At 40.4% G+C, this 15,226-nt stretch overlaps 1 pseudogene; it reads right to left on the bottom strand.

The window, feature by feature from the left end:
• Positions 1-12,018: 12,018 nt before the first annotated feature.
• Positions 12,019-14,852, bottom strand: LOC141821257 (putative protein phosphatase 2C 62; annotated as a pseudogene).
• Between the last annotated feature and the right edge of the window lie 374 nt (positions 14,853-15,226).

Below are 15,226 nucleotides of genomic sequence, written 5' to 3'. Positions count from 1 at the left end.
ATGCTCTGGATCCACACCGATAGAGATCCAAATCTGTTGCACCCAACCTAGCCTCCGATCAGTAGAGCTTCCAACCCTCTATGATCTGTTGGGCCTGAACAACTATTCTGATCTGTGATATCAACATCGATCAATGAGGGTTGGCATCGCCGACGTGACCCCTCCAATGGTTAAGAGCTGAAATTGGAGAATGCCTTCTTTAGGAGAAGGGTTTTGGCAAGAATGAAAGAGATACCTTCTTCAGGAGAAGGGCTTTGGCAAGCTACAAGAATAGGTGCCTTTTGCTGGAGAAGGGCGTTAGCAAGAGCTAAGAGAAGAAGAAGAATAGTGATTGTGCAAGTCAACCACTGCTTTGATTGGAAACTACTCACAACGAGTGTGCCCGGTGGTAGTTACCTCCCCTCAATGTGTTCTCTTCACCTTATATAGACAAGAAGCTTCTCCCCATGTAGACTCCCCATGCCTTGGCCATCAACTCATAGATGGGATAAAGTTAACCTTACGCATGGGCAAAGGTATGGTTGTTGTTCTCCTCTATCTTAGACCATCTCTAACACTTTCGGCAAGTACTGATGAGGGTCCATGATTGACCTCCTCTCATCAGACAAGACCTTCTGTTTGCATAGTCTACCAACATTGTTACCATCACCTCCCTTGGTCAACCCTTCACCTTGCCCATGCTTAGATCACTGCTCACTTTTCAGCTCCTGGTCCAAGAATGGTTAGTAGTGATGATTAGGCAAAGTAACCGAAGGGATCAGAGTCCATGAGAGATATCTACGAGTGAAAATATTCTTGTAGCTTGGGTGACAAGTTGAGGATGTTCCCAAACGGGAATGCTCCTACGTGGTTAGTAAAATAATCGGTGGGGCTAGAGTCCAAGGAAGATATCCACGAGTAGGGAGTATTCTCGTAGCCTAGACAATGCCCGAGGCTACAAACTTCCACGAGGGCGTGAACTGATAATATTCACGAGCTATAAAAAGCTACGAGCCATGAGCTTCCAATTCCAAGGCTATAAACTTTCGAGGCCACAAACTTCCGAGGCTATGGACTCCCAAGGCTACAAACTTCTGAGGCCATGAACCCAGGCTAAACTTCTAAGGTCGTGAACTCAAAGTTATGAACTTCTAAGAACTTTTGAGGCCATGAACTACCTTCTAAGGCCATAAACTCCAGAGGGTACGAACTTCCAAGGCCACAAACTCCCAAGGCTATGAACTTTCGAGGCTATGAACTTCTGAGTCCATGAACTTTTGAGGCCATGAACTTCTGACCATGGACTCCTAAGGTCATGAACTTTTAAGGCTACAAACTTCCCAGGATGCGGACTTCTCAAGTTGTGGAACTTGTTAGGGGATGTCCCACGAGGAGTGTTCCCAAGTCATATGCTTCCCAAGCTGTGAACTTCCCCAGCGACAGTCTTCACAGGGATGTGTCTAAGGGGTTGTTCCCAAACTGTGATACTTCAAAGATTTGTCATACTTCCTAAACTATCATACTTTTTGAACTGTAACTTATCCTTTAATTTACCCTCCTGCGTGCCTGGTCACGTCTATAGTGAGCACACACAGACCTGTACGAGTATATATATGCCCGAGCAAGGATTACGGGATGCATCACATGCCTCCCTCCACTTAGGTCGAAGAAGAAAAAATGACTAATGAGACTTGGCTACTAACATGCATAGACATAAATAATGTGGGTCGACGCCTCTGCTTGCTACCTTCCCATATAGGAATGCTCTTGTATGCTAGCTGGTAGCAAAGATGCAAGTCTAATTCTAAGTTGTTATACTTCAGTCTATCCAGAGATGTACCCAAAGGGGTTATTTCCAAGATGCTATACTTCCCAAGCCATGAAACTCTTCAAGCCATGAACTTCTCAAACTATGAAACTCTCCAAGTTGTGAATTTCCCAAGCTACGAAACTCCTCAAGCCGTGAACTTCTCAAGCTATGAACTTCTTGAGTTGCGAAACTTCCCAAGCTGTGAATTTCTCGAGTTGTGAGCTTCTTGAGCTATGAACTTTCCAAGCTGTGAACTTTGCAAATCATGAAAGTTATCTAAGAGATGTCCTCGGAGGGGGTGTTCCCAAGCCATAATATTGTAATCTTTTCAGGGATGTACCTAAAAGGGTTATTCCCAAACTGTAATATTTCAATTTTTTCGGAGATGTACATAATGGAGTTGTTCCCAAGCTACAATACTTTCTTCTAAAGAGAAGGGTTGAAGGAGTTAACGAGATGCATAGTAAAAAGATGTTACTAATCACCCCTCTATTTCATAGTAATAAAAAAAAAATCACAATATGCTAGATCCAATCAAGGTCAGTCAACTCAATTAATGAACCTCAAATAGAGCGGTCATTGAGGAGGATGCATGAAATGATTGTGAGCTGAATTAGTAATATTAGTGGACTGATAGTAACATATCGATCAATTAATGAGTGTCATATCAATAAAATCGTGTTAATGAATCAATTCATAATCATAAGAGGAGATTTGAAATGGGATCAGAGTCCATGAAAGACAATTGAATGAGAAAAGTCTTTTTCTGTATTCTATTATTGAGTCTTATTGTCAAAACCCTTGTAAGCCTCCTAAACCTATCATTGATGATCTTGTAAGAAATTTCTTCACCTTTGTCACTTTACTGAAGATGAAAAAATGTAGAGGATTCTAGAACTAATCCATCTAAAGAATCATAGTTCTTGATCATGAACTAAGAACAGAGTGTGTGTGTGTGTGGTATTTGTTGCTAATCCATGTTTGTGACTTTGCTAGGATGGTAACAAAAAAGTTCTAATCCCCTCTCCATTTGCACTAGAACATATCTATAATTTTTCTCGCAATGCTCACTAATGCGGAGTAAGGGTCCATATGGTGGGTCTTTAACTTGGTTAACATAGGACCCATGCGGCACAACTCAAAACTTAGTCAATATAGACTCTGTGCGGCATGACAATTACTGAGCCAACTTAACTAGTCGAATTACCGACCTCTCCCAAGAAGTTTTCTCAACAAAGACTGACCTCTGAGGAGCCTTCCTAACAAAAGCTGACCTCCCAAGAAGTCTTGTCAACAATGGTATTGGTGCAGGAAGCACAAGATGATCAAACATAAGTTTAGATAATGATAAAAAGTTCAAGATAAGTATGTGAAGTTATCTGATGAGTTAAACTGAATGTGCAGGTAGTACAGGAAAGCCCTAGTTGTGATTCAGCGGTCCTAGTTGGAGACTAGGCAAACCTAATCTGGAGGATTAGATGGGAAGACTTGGTTTGGAGGATTGGATAAGAAAGTTCTGATCAGGAGGACTAGACAGGAATACTTAGTGGGTCTGGTAGGACTAGATGTCTAGTAGTGAAAATTCTCAAGGCCGAGGAACGAGGCTAAGTAAAAGTCAAGTCTAAAGGACTTGGTTGACACAAGATAAATTTTTTTGAGTGGAGTGGATGAGGATGCATTCCCAGTAAGGGGAACAGTAGACGTTGATCTGACCTAGGGTTTCACTGGAAATCCAAAGTTAAGACCAAAATAGTTTGTTAAAACTATTTCTTTCCTGTTACTTTTGTGTTTTGCACTAACTTATAATGCAGAAAATGAGGGGATGAAATGTTATGTTTTGGGTGCCCTTATTTGGATCCAGGCCATCGAATGGTCCAAGTGTTGGGATCGTCCCGGTGCAATGCGTGTGTTTATACGTTACGCAAATGTGCGCAGCAGAAATAAAATAATAATTAACAACTAATTATCTTACAACACACGCATGCATAAGCAGGAAATAACATGTACAAGGCATGGCAAAAAATTAAAATTTTTGCAGAATAATAAAAATTATTCTAAACGCGTACCTCTTTGATAACGTTTGAATGGTGTTGGCATCAATCGAGCGGTCCTCGTCGGAGTCCCGCCTCTATTGGTGATCTACGCCAAGCCCTCGTCAAGACGGCTTCGAAAGCCACGAATCGTGTCAACGTCTTCGATACTAGCCGATGAACGATGACAATCGAATCAAGAGAATAGCCTAATTTTGGAAACCACGCAACAACGTGAATCGCGATCGTTCCGAGGCTTTCTAACTATCACCGAAAATTATATTATTGATGTAGCTTTTGGTAATCAACTATTGACCGCTAATTTAGGACAAACAATCAAAAATCTTATTCCGATAATGATAGAATAGTTCTCCGGAAGCTTCGTAAGCTTCCGAGAGAATGTCGAATGGTCATTAGACGACCGGAATTGATAGGTAGCGTTTGGATAATCTGTCGAATAATCAAAAATAATTTTCGATGATTATACAGAATTTTGACAACAAACCTAATACAATCCGATTCTTCTTCCATACAACCAATACAAGGATAACACAAGTAGTATCCTCTCCTCTCTCCCACACTGCTGAAACAGAACCGAAGAAGAGAATGAAAAACAGGATTTTCATGCTTCATCTCTTAGACAAAGAAGAACATATTCTTCTCCTTCTTTCCGGCAGCAGTGAGCAAACCTAGTAGGTCCGGCGGCAGGTGGCAGCTCCTCCGGCAGAGGAGACCGGTGGCAACACCCCCAGTAGCTCCGGCGTTGGTGGCAGAACAGATAACAAAGGAAGGAGCCTGGCGGTAACCTTCAATGTCGGTGCGCATGCAGGAAGATCAGCATCGCAAATGCACAGGACGCCTAGGTATTTCTCTACCCTTGCTTCTCTAGTAGTGTGTCGTGGGGAAGACGAACAGGGCCGACTTCCAGCCTCCGATTTCTCCAGCGGCCGACGATCTGACCCGAGAGCAGTGCGGCGCTGCACTCACAGGGAGGAAGACGAACAGGGCCGGCTTCCTCAGCCCTCTACCGGCGATGTAGTCGGTGCTCCAACAGCTCCCTTGCGCAGACGACAGCGAGAGACGACGCTGCGTCCACACCCCTTAGGGTTTCCGCGAGCCAGCCTTTCTACGCCACAAGGAAGAAGCTGCTTCGAACTTAGGGTTTCCGCGAGCCAGCCTTTCTACGCCACAAGGAAGAAGCTGCTTCGAACAGGGCTCAATGCTCTATTTTTATCAGTAGAAGAAGCACGGTGCGGTGCCTTCGAGTGGAGAAAATAGGAAAGATTAGGGTTTGCATAGTGGGTTGAACCAGAGCTGAACCGAACTACGCTATTATAGTGAATCAAGTTCAAACTTGGTTTGCTCGGTTCACTAACCACGAACTTCGATTTGACCCAAACTAGTTTTGTTCGATTCGTCTTTGCAAGACGAATCTACTCATCTCTTCCATTTTGCCAAAACCTCTTCCATCATGAATCAAACCAAGTTGACTTAATTTGGTTCAAAATTAAATCATTTGGTTTACTAATCAAACGACTTCTGATTTGAACGAAATCAGTTTCATTCATTTCATCTTCGTAAGACGAATTCCATCATATTGTCCTTTGTCTGGTCCAATCAGACTTTATTTCTCTCGTTCTGGGAATTCAATTCTCAAACTCGTTTTAAGTCCTTCGGACAACTTGTTATGAGTGTGACTCAATAGGTTTCCAGTTATGTTGGTCGTCCATAATTAGCCATTAATTATGGAACGATTATGAGTGGCACCTAGTAGTACATCATGATCCCCAATTGATCAAAAAATTAACGATTAATTTCAGAACAATTCTAAGTCTTTCAGCAGTTACACTAAATCGTGTCTTGTTCTTTTCACCATCTTATACCCGTTTGGTTCAAGACATGGTCTATGTGTCGGTCCCCACTAGGTTGACTACGTCACACTTAGCCCAAGCTGCTTTTTTATCTTGTGGATTCAAGTTACTTGCATATATGTCCAAGAGTATCATGCTCTTGACATGTAATGCTTTGGCCAAAAACTTTTAGTAACAATTCTAACAAGCGGTCACAAGGTATACGTCTCCTTTTTCAAGGAGCGATGAATTCTCTGTGGGCTATTCAAACACCTTCGGGCACTTTGACTTATACCCAATCATCTCGGGTCCACACCTCCTCAGAGATACTTGCTTAAGATGTCAAAGTATAAGTCTCCATGACTAAGGTGACTTGAATACCGCAAGTCAAAGGAAACTCACACTTAAGCTGCACTGAGATCTTCATTGACATATGTATCGAACCACATGAAGTCTCAAAGCAGGTCACTCCAATGAACTGGTTACCTTTAACCAACATCCACGTTTAACTCTCAACATCCAATGTCTCCAGCAGTGAGATCAGCTGCTTGGCTAACCAAGGAGTTCAAAACGTACTAGTCTTGACAAAATTAATGACGTCTGTACTCATCAATTCTTCGACTAGGGATAATTTCAATACATTCATAATTATACGTGTAGAGATGCTCACTAGTTATGATCCAATCATTAATTCTCTCATGCTATGAATCATATTGTGGACATTCAATATTCGAGTTTAAGATCCACTCAAACACATATGGAATGTGTACTCAAATAGTGAATTGTTATTTATCCAATAAATAGTATAACCGTAAAGCGATTGCCTTAGGACACCTCTCGAATTTAACACCAGGCACTCGGATTGATTCTAGGCAATCAGACATCAATGGGATAGGACTAGTGAGGTGGTGAGGTGACGAAGTCCTAGTGGTCGGGACACCTCGGCCTCCAGGGGCTCAAAAAGGTTCCAGGCGCCCCAATTTGGATGAGGTGTTGCAGAGTCAAGGTTGATCCAGAACCTCCACGTTAGCATACAAACGCCTGAAAAGAGATACAGACATTCAGAAGTGCTGAGGCAGTGTCGATAGTGGATCGATAGACGACATGGAGGCACTCGAAAAGGCTTCTAGGCGCCCGAATTACTCAATAAAAGAACCTAAAAGGAGAGCCCTAGAGGTATTAGATTATGACCTAACGACGACGTCTGCACAAAGAAAGATCATCCGGACCGTTGTCATCGTGCCGAGGAGCTATATCATAGTCTACACATTCTGTCGGTATAACTTGTGCTTTACTCTTTTGTTCTTAAATTCTAAGTCAGTATCCGTGTTACCGATCTTGCATATTTGTAAAGCGCTTAACTCCCTTTCATAAGAGAGAAGTTACTTAGTGGATTGCCTGTCGAAAATGATCTTTTGATTGTAGATCTTGGAATAGCAGTCTGTGGCTGTGAACCAAGTAAAACTTCTGTGTATTTATCTTTTTCGCTACTTTCTCTGTTCCATATATGCAAGTTTTACAGAGTTTATTGAAAAGTGTGAAAATACAACAGAAGTGTTATTCACCCCCGCCCCCTCTTTAGCGCTCCCAACGATCCTACAAATGGTCGACCTTCCGAGGAGTCTTTACAACAAAGGTCGACCTCTTGAGGAGTCTTTCCAACAAAGGTCGACCTCCTGAGGAGTCTTCCCAACAAAGGTTGATCTCCTGAGGAGTCTTTACAACAAAGGTCAACCTCTTGAGGAGTCTTCCCAACAAAGGTCGACCTCCTGAGAAGTCTTCCCAACAAAGGTCAACCTCTCTCAAGGAGTCTTCCCAACAAAGGTCAACCTCTCTCAAGGAGTCTTCCCAACAAAGGTCCACCTCTTTAGCCCAACCACCTCAGCTCAGCCATGTCGACCTTTTCATCTCAAGCACTTCATCTCAACCACCTCAGCTCGATCATGCCAACCTCTTCAATTCAATCACTTGATATCTGACTCTCAGATCTGAAATCGGAGCTTCTCGAATGCCTCCATTAGCAAGAATGTGGGGAAAGTGACATAACATGGTCAAACAGACGTGGAATGACATGACCTACAGAGCATGCTAATATGACACCCTCCACCCAAATATGGCAAATGTGGGATGGCAGGGTCAACGGGACATGGGATGACATGACTTTCAAAGTGTAACGATGGGACATCCCCTATGCTCGCACGTGATGTCCCCTTGATCAGAACATGGGTACCATTCCTCTTGCAAGGGTAATGTATAAAAGAAGGCCCGCTCTCATAGGCGGAGGTATGCGCACGAGCCGTCCAAAACCTTTCTTCCATTGTTTCATGCTTTTCCTCCTCTTCATCTTTGGAAAATTGACTTGAGTGTCGGAGTGGTTAAGCTAAGGTCTGCCTTAGCCTCCATTTTAACTCTTGTTAAGTTTTACAGAGATCTCATGAACCTATTCTTCACCCGATCACAAAAGGCCCGCAAACATAGAAGACAACTCACTAGTGGTTTATCCTTCCAAATCTCATATAAGAACACTCACTACAAAAATACATGCCTCGACTTCTCTTTCAACCTACATAAGTCTATGTCATTCTATTATGCATTTAACTCTTACACGTTGCCTTCAAATTAATCAAGGCTCATGCTAACTCCAACTTATTTCTAGAATACAATTTTTAAAAAATACTCCTCGACCGACAAGTACAAACCGAGTAACTTACGCTTGCATCAAGCTTCATCTGATAATAATATTGTATGCCACAATCAATAAGTAAAGATTGCCACTACATACAAAGGTCCAAAACATCACCCAAATAGAATATGTGCAACCCTTGGTTGTGTTTGTGGACTTGTATCAAAATGCCACCTTCAATTCTTAATGGCAAGGGGTGGCCCCCTCAGACCCTTATCGACTCAGAGGAAAGGGAACAACTTTTCAGGTCACGGGCTTATCGAACAACCCTACAACTCCCAATCACTCTCACATTTATAAAGAAAACAAGCACACAATCTCTTTTGAGTTGTTTTTTGTTCCCTTCCATGTCTTCTTCTCCTTCTCTTTTGAATTGTTTATATATTTCTTTTCATGCAAGCTAATACTCATTGGGACGTCATTGGAGCTGATCCACCAAACACAAGTGTCCTTTTGCTTCCATTAATTTCTTCTCCATCAAGTGGAGGAGGAATAGAAGAAGAAGAGTTTAGGAAAGTAACAACTCAATTAGTGTACATGTGAAAAAGTTGAATTCTTGCTCTTCTCTTTGCTATTATTTTTTAAGTTGATGACCAAAAGACAGATGGATCAACAAGGTTTCATCTATTTCAATCCATTTTTTTTTTTTACTAAAGCTTGAGTCGGATGATACATAGACTCCATTAATGTTGATTCCATCAATCAAACCAATTGATCCAATTTGATTCTCCTTTTCTTTTTCTTTCTCTCCTAAACTTGCTCAATGATTGAAACAACTTTTATGCTCAACAAGATGTTATTGCTTGATTTGCTATGCTAGATACATCATTGTCTAAATCTCGACAATGACACGATGATAATGAAGAGTCGAGATCCAAGAACTAGATACAATTCCGTCTAAATCAGATTCTGATCTATAATCTATAATCTATGAATAGGGACAAGATTAATTTGTTTGACCATCCAATTTGTCAAAGCAACACGGACTTGTGGAGTTAGGTGCTTCGATCGACTTAAAAGATTTTATTTTTTTAAAAGAGAAAAGACAAAAGGGATAAAGTGAAGGTCAATATGCTACCCCACAAGATTTGGCATTTTTAAGGGAATTATCAAACATAATGAAGCCAAAGTACCTCTTCAATTAGTCAATGAGACTACAAATTATGTTACGTTAAACAAATCATTTGTTGTAGATTTGCTACTTGCTCTTCTAAACTATAGATATCTTTCCTACTTGCTCTCTAGCAACTAATCCTTTAGTATATATCGATCATTTTAATTTGTTCTTCGTAAATTCACCCTTTAATTTCTTTGAAACTCAAACAATGAACGGAACAAAAACTATGGAATCAACAAAACCTTTTTCTCTCGAGTACAAGTTGCCTCTCACAAGTTGGTCCTAGTAGTGTGCCCACAAAGAAAGACAAGGCCGAGACCGATTGAGCTTTCGAACAAGATCTATGTGTGGAGTAAGGGAGTCACATGGAAGCTTGAACATCGATCGAATCGTGTATCACGACAGTGAGTTTGTTTCTTTGTGGCCTATGACTCCATGGAAATGGCCGGAATGGGACCATCAAAGCAAGGCTGGCTCACATAAGATAGAGATGGTTCATGAGAGATCTGACATGATTTATTATTACTAGTGACCATACAAATATAGTCTTTAATAGATCGTGCCAAGGTTTCATTTATGGTATAAGATACTGCAGAATCTTGACCTCCAACGCCAAGGTTTGACTCCTGTGAAGAGTAACGAAGATCTTATTTGTTGACTCACAGTGTCTTGTGTTCAACGGAGGCAGCTAGCTAGCTTGTCGGCAGACCCGTGAGCGTTGACTACTATAACGTTTATTACCAGGTTCTGCATTCACTGCCCCGTAAATTCATTTGATCGCCATCCTTCTGTTTGACCATTAAATTTTATTTTCCAGATTAACTGACAAATGGCTTGATTAATATATATTTCTTGAGTCCTCTTAAATCACTAAATTTAAAAAGCTATCAGTACTCATGGCTGCTCACATCTTTTAACTCATTTGTTATCGGAAACAAAAATTTAGATAAACACGTTTAAACGGATGTTATGGGTCAGTAGGACCCGACCCGAAAGGTCAAGTCTGATCCAAATGAATGGAACGTCGGACGGAAGATTAACTCTTGACCTCACGCTCTGACCCGGTGACCTCAACCCAACATCTAGATTAGGTCGGGATCCCGTGTTCTCCAGTCCCCTAGTTTAGGCTAGGATCTAAATCTCGACCCCTTGGTGGATTAGCCCCCTTTGAGCTAAGACTCTAGGCCACTCCGCCAGATTCTCCTAACTCGGCCACCTCAGCTCTGGTACTCAGGTTCACCACGGAAGGCAGCTCAAGTCGAGATCCAACGCCTGACCCAACGATTAGGCCTCAAGCCCCCAACTCGGTCTTCTCCCAATTCGGTACTTCACTCAAATTCGGGCGTCCGAGCTCTGCTCAGAGGGCCAACTTCTCCACCGACTAGTCCCTTTTCTCTTCAGTGCCCTGCTTAGCACTAGAGCGATTCCCCTTCTTTTCCTCAGTCAATTCGCCGCCAAGAGGATATAGGTAATCATGTGATATGATGGCTAACCTACTCCCCTAATTATGCAGCATGATGGCATAATATGATGATGAATGATGAGACTCCTCGTTATTATGGCCATGATGGGACACTTTCCTCACTTGGATGGGACACATTGTCTGACAAAATCTCCGTGCACTGATATTCTCCTTAATTAAGGACAAGACATGTCTTTATCATTCTCTCACCCTCGCTTATATAATCCTCACTCTTTACATATATAGGTACACATACATACATCTAACAACCTCTTCAATTAAGTCCTTTTCTTCCTGAACCCGTGACTGACTTGAGCGTCGAAGTAGTCGAACCAGGAGATCCCTGGCCTTCCTTTTCACTATCTTGGTGCTTGTAGGATCTTGGAGCTCATTGTCTCCTTCCTCCCCCTGAAGTCAACTCTGGTGCTGAGTGGCCAGTGATGTATCTGAGAGGTGATCTCAACAAGAACAACAGATATAAGTTTAACGCTTATGGGATAAAGACGTAGTTGTTATTATTGTTGTATAAGTTTAACTCTTGTTCTTCGTTGACTTTGAAACTTATTGTCTCATCCACTAACTAATTAACTTATTATGGATAGAAATTGTTAATAGGTCGTGCTTAACTAGATACCATTTCTGAATCAAATTTCTGAACTGAACGTTTTAATCCTGTCAGTTCGGTCAATTATTTTGGTTTATCCAAGATTTTGCTCACCTCTATATACAGTAATGACATTTGACTAGAAACCCTTGAAATCTAACCTATCCTTGTCTCCAATTGCTACTCAACTAACAAAATAACTGAAAAATAAATATATATAAGTGAATCAAATTAAAGGGCTTTTCACTGTCCTGAAAAGCATTTTATATAGAAACAAAGAAATGATAAGGCTTAAAATCAAGAAGGGAAGTTCAACAAATATAAGGAAAATAGCTAGAAAGAATATAAAATGGGGAGTGTGCAATGAAATTTTCCTAATTATAAATCATAACTGATAGTCTATTATTTCAGTGGAACACAAACTAATCCTAACAGGAGAGTAGTTTTGGTGTAGTAGTGAAACATGATTTTGTTTTTTTACCTTCAGCTGAATTTAACTACGATGCAAGAAATATCATCTTTGCTCTTCCTTGCAACAGCCTCCTGTGTCAAATTCTTGGCAGCTGTTTGAGGATCCTTTGCATCTTTTGACGAAATCAACTACTTCTTGGTTTGACATGACCTGGCAAAAGAAAACATACCCAGAAACAAAAAAGAGAAAAAGAAAGCCTCAAACAAAATATTTATTTCTATCAACCTTTTGAAGGAGATGATGTTCTTGATTGTATATAATCAATATGAAGCATATAACATCGAGTTAAACTGCTAAACTCAATGCTTAAAGTCATTGAGGATCATTTTGATTGAGTTCATTACCTTCCATAAACCATCGCTCGCCAAGATTAGTAACTCTGTATCGTCATCTATAGTTTCATCAACAATGTGGGGTTCTGAACTCAGGTGTTTCTTCAAGCTCCCATCTCCAAATGCTCTCGCCACAGCCAGCTGCCCATCTACGCGTGGTACGTCTCCTGAAACCGCAAATTTGTATATTGACTCATTCTAAGGATCATACACAATGTTATAATTCTGAAGTAAAGGCATGCATGATTTGCATGATTTCTTCAAGTAATTTCTCATACGTGAACTTTACAGCTTTAACATTCACTCAAATGAACTCATGGTTCATGGTGAAGAAATTTAGTCAGAATATATATTATGATTTGATGCACATACATAATAGCCAATCAACTGGAGATGCAGATGCTGCTAGGAACATAAGGCTAATACTAAAAGTATCAACTTCATATGCAAAACTAGTATATTTTAGTAATTGAACAAGTGATGTATTATAAAGTCACAACTGCTTGAGTCCAAGTTTCTAACCATCAGACAAGAAGCAGCAAAATCTTAGTAATTTCTTCTTCAGACTTTCTTGTTTATTGATCTTGATTAATTCAGCTCAAATACAAGATACATGACCGTATAATGTTTTTGAGTAAGCATAATTCTTCAAATATCATCTTATGTAGTTTTCTTTTTTGGATCTACAATGAGTATAACTGAACAAGCAAATTATAGTAACTGATCTTCCTGTTCTATAAACCTCTATTCAGTGTGTAAATAACAAAAATACTTTTCACCCCTCCACACCAATTGTCATGCTTCAACTCTATCAACAGTCTCCTAATAAGTTTCCTTTCCTTGATGAAGAATGTATCAGCTATCTGTATAATTCATGGAACAACACAGACAACGGCTTTTGTCAGTTGGCAAAAAGTAGAATTATGGATGATTATTCTGTCTTGCAATGAATTATTGTCCACTTATCTTAACAATGTAATTTTTGTTTACCTAAAATACTCTTATTACTCAATCAAGCAAAAGGTAATGGATCACGTATATATAATCGTGGATTATGTCAATAGAAGGTATGCTTATGGACAACCAATGGAGGTATTAACTACAGTGCCAAGAGTATAAATGCTAAACCTTACTTTGTAGTGGTAAATTTTCTGCAGGTACTCTTGCTGATTTGCTTGTTTTATAAAATAATAATAATAACAATTCAGTAATTTTAGAATAATGCATCTGCAATATATCTGAAGTTAATATTCAACAACTAAATAAAAAAACACATTTTACCAGGAAGGTTTGATACAAAACCACCCTTTTCCTCGATCATTTCTCGCTCCATGCTTGGTTCATGATCAACAGAAAGTTGTATTGCTGCACCATTCTTGGAAAGTACCGCACGTGAATCTCCCACATTCGCCACCACAAGCCTCAAACCATTGATTAATATAGCAGTAACTGCAGTGGAACCTCCTCTACCCAATTTAGCTGCTTTCTACAATATCTTGTTGTCGGTTCTATCATAAGCTTTCCTTATTGCAGTTTCTATATCACTGAAAAATTCAGGCTGCGTGGAACATAACTTTTACGAGACCTTGGATATTTATTTCAGAAGTTAATATATATTAAAACTTTCTTGTTATCATAGACAAACTTGTAAAATCTCCAAATGTGTATATGCAATGAGGACCAGAAACAAATCACCTCCTTCAGTATGTTCTCAAATAGATGAGCACGAAGATAATGCGCGACAGAATGACCCAAGTGGCCATCAAAAACTGCAAATAGACCCAACTCATTGTCATCAACTTTCTTAAATTCTGCCACTAGATAATCCTCCATTGGGTGACTTGATTTTCCCTCCACCAAGTGGTAGCCATGCTTGATGCTTCTTCCTGAGACTTTGCACTTGCCCTTTCTAGTATCTGAGGATGACGCAAACCCGGCCTTGGCCTGTGAGAATCACATCCTCTTTATGTAGATCGCACTTGCAACAACCACCACTTTGAAACCAATCCACCGAATGAAATGCAATCATAAAGATGTTTTAAATAGGGAAAGTTTTTCAGGTTCCACCACAAGAATCTAAATTGCAAAGTTCTGTACTAGAAATACAGATACCGGACTATTAATGCCAAGTTATCATAAAAGAGTAATGTTACCTCTTTCTAAAGGTACAAAACTTGAAATTTAAGCCTTTCCCTATAAGTTTTCATTACTGCAAGCAAGTAAAGAGCAGGATCTATCAGCCTAATACAAGGAAAAATCCAATCACACTCCGAGTTTCTAAAACCCAACGATGTTGATCCCCACTAAATGCAAACACATCCAAAGAAAAAGCTGAAGAAAATAAACAAAAGGAGAACACAGAACAAACGATATATCAGAAATGAGGCCGCAAACCAAATATGAGACCAGCGATCACTGGTCTGCATAAAGCAATCAAATTTGTAACAAAAGAAAAGAAGATTAAGAAGAAAAAAGAAAACCTGTATCTTATGCAAGATCTCCTTCCCTGTCATTGTCGCCGGCAGCTGCTTGCGAACAACCCTGAGCGTGATTTCTCCAACAGAAAGAAGGCACGACGAAAGCTTCGATGCGGTGAGGACGACATGAGTGGATTAAAGATCCCCTTTCCGCTGTTTATTTATTCATCCTTTCCATTGGTTACTTATTTGATAATAATAGATGGATGGATATCTGAATCCATCTGCGGATCACTTTTTGAGTTTTGTTCATCGGCTCAGATGGAAAGTCTTCCTCCTCTATCGCATCTCCACCCTCGTTGAGCGCTGCGGCTTTTGTAACTTTTCCTTGAATGACTGCCAGCTTTCAATTCTCGAACAAAGAGCACAGCGTAGTCTTCTTGGTCACCGGCGACAACCCAATACATGAA

This window comes from Curcuma longa, chromosome 2 (assembly GCF_044706935.1).
Source record: "Curcuma longa cultivar G26 ecotype Majalengka, Jawa Barat chromosome 2, ITB_CL_G26_1.1, whole genome shotgun sequence".
Taxonomy (NCBI): Eukaryota; Viridiplantae; Streptophyta; class Magnoliopsida; order Zingiberales; family Zingiberaceae; genus Curcuma; species Curcuma longa.
Note: the sequence above shows the minus strand (reverse complement) of the source record. Positions and strands in the feature narration are given on the sequence as shown.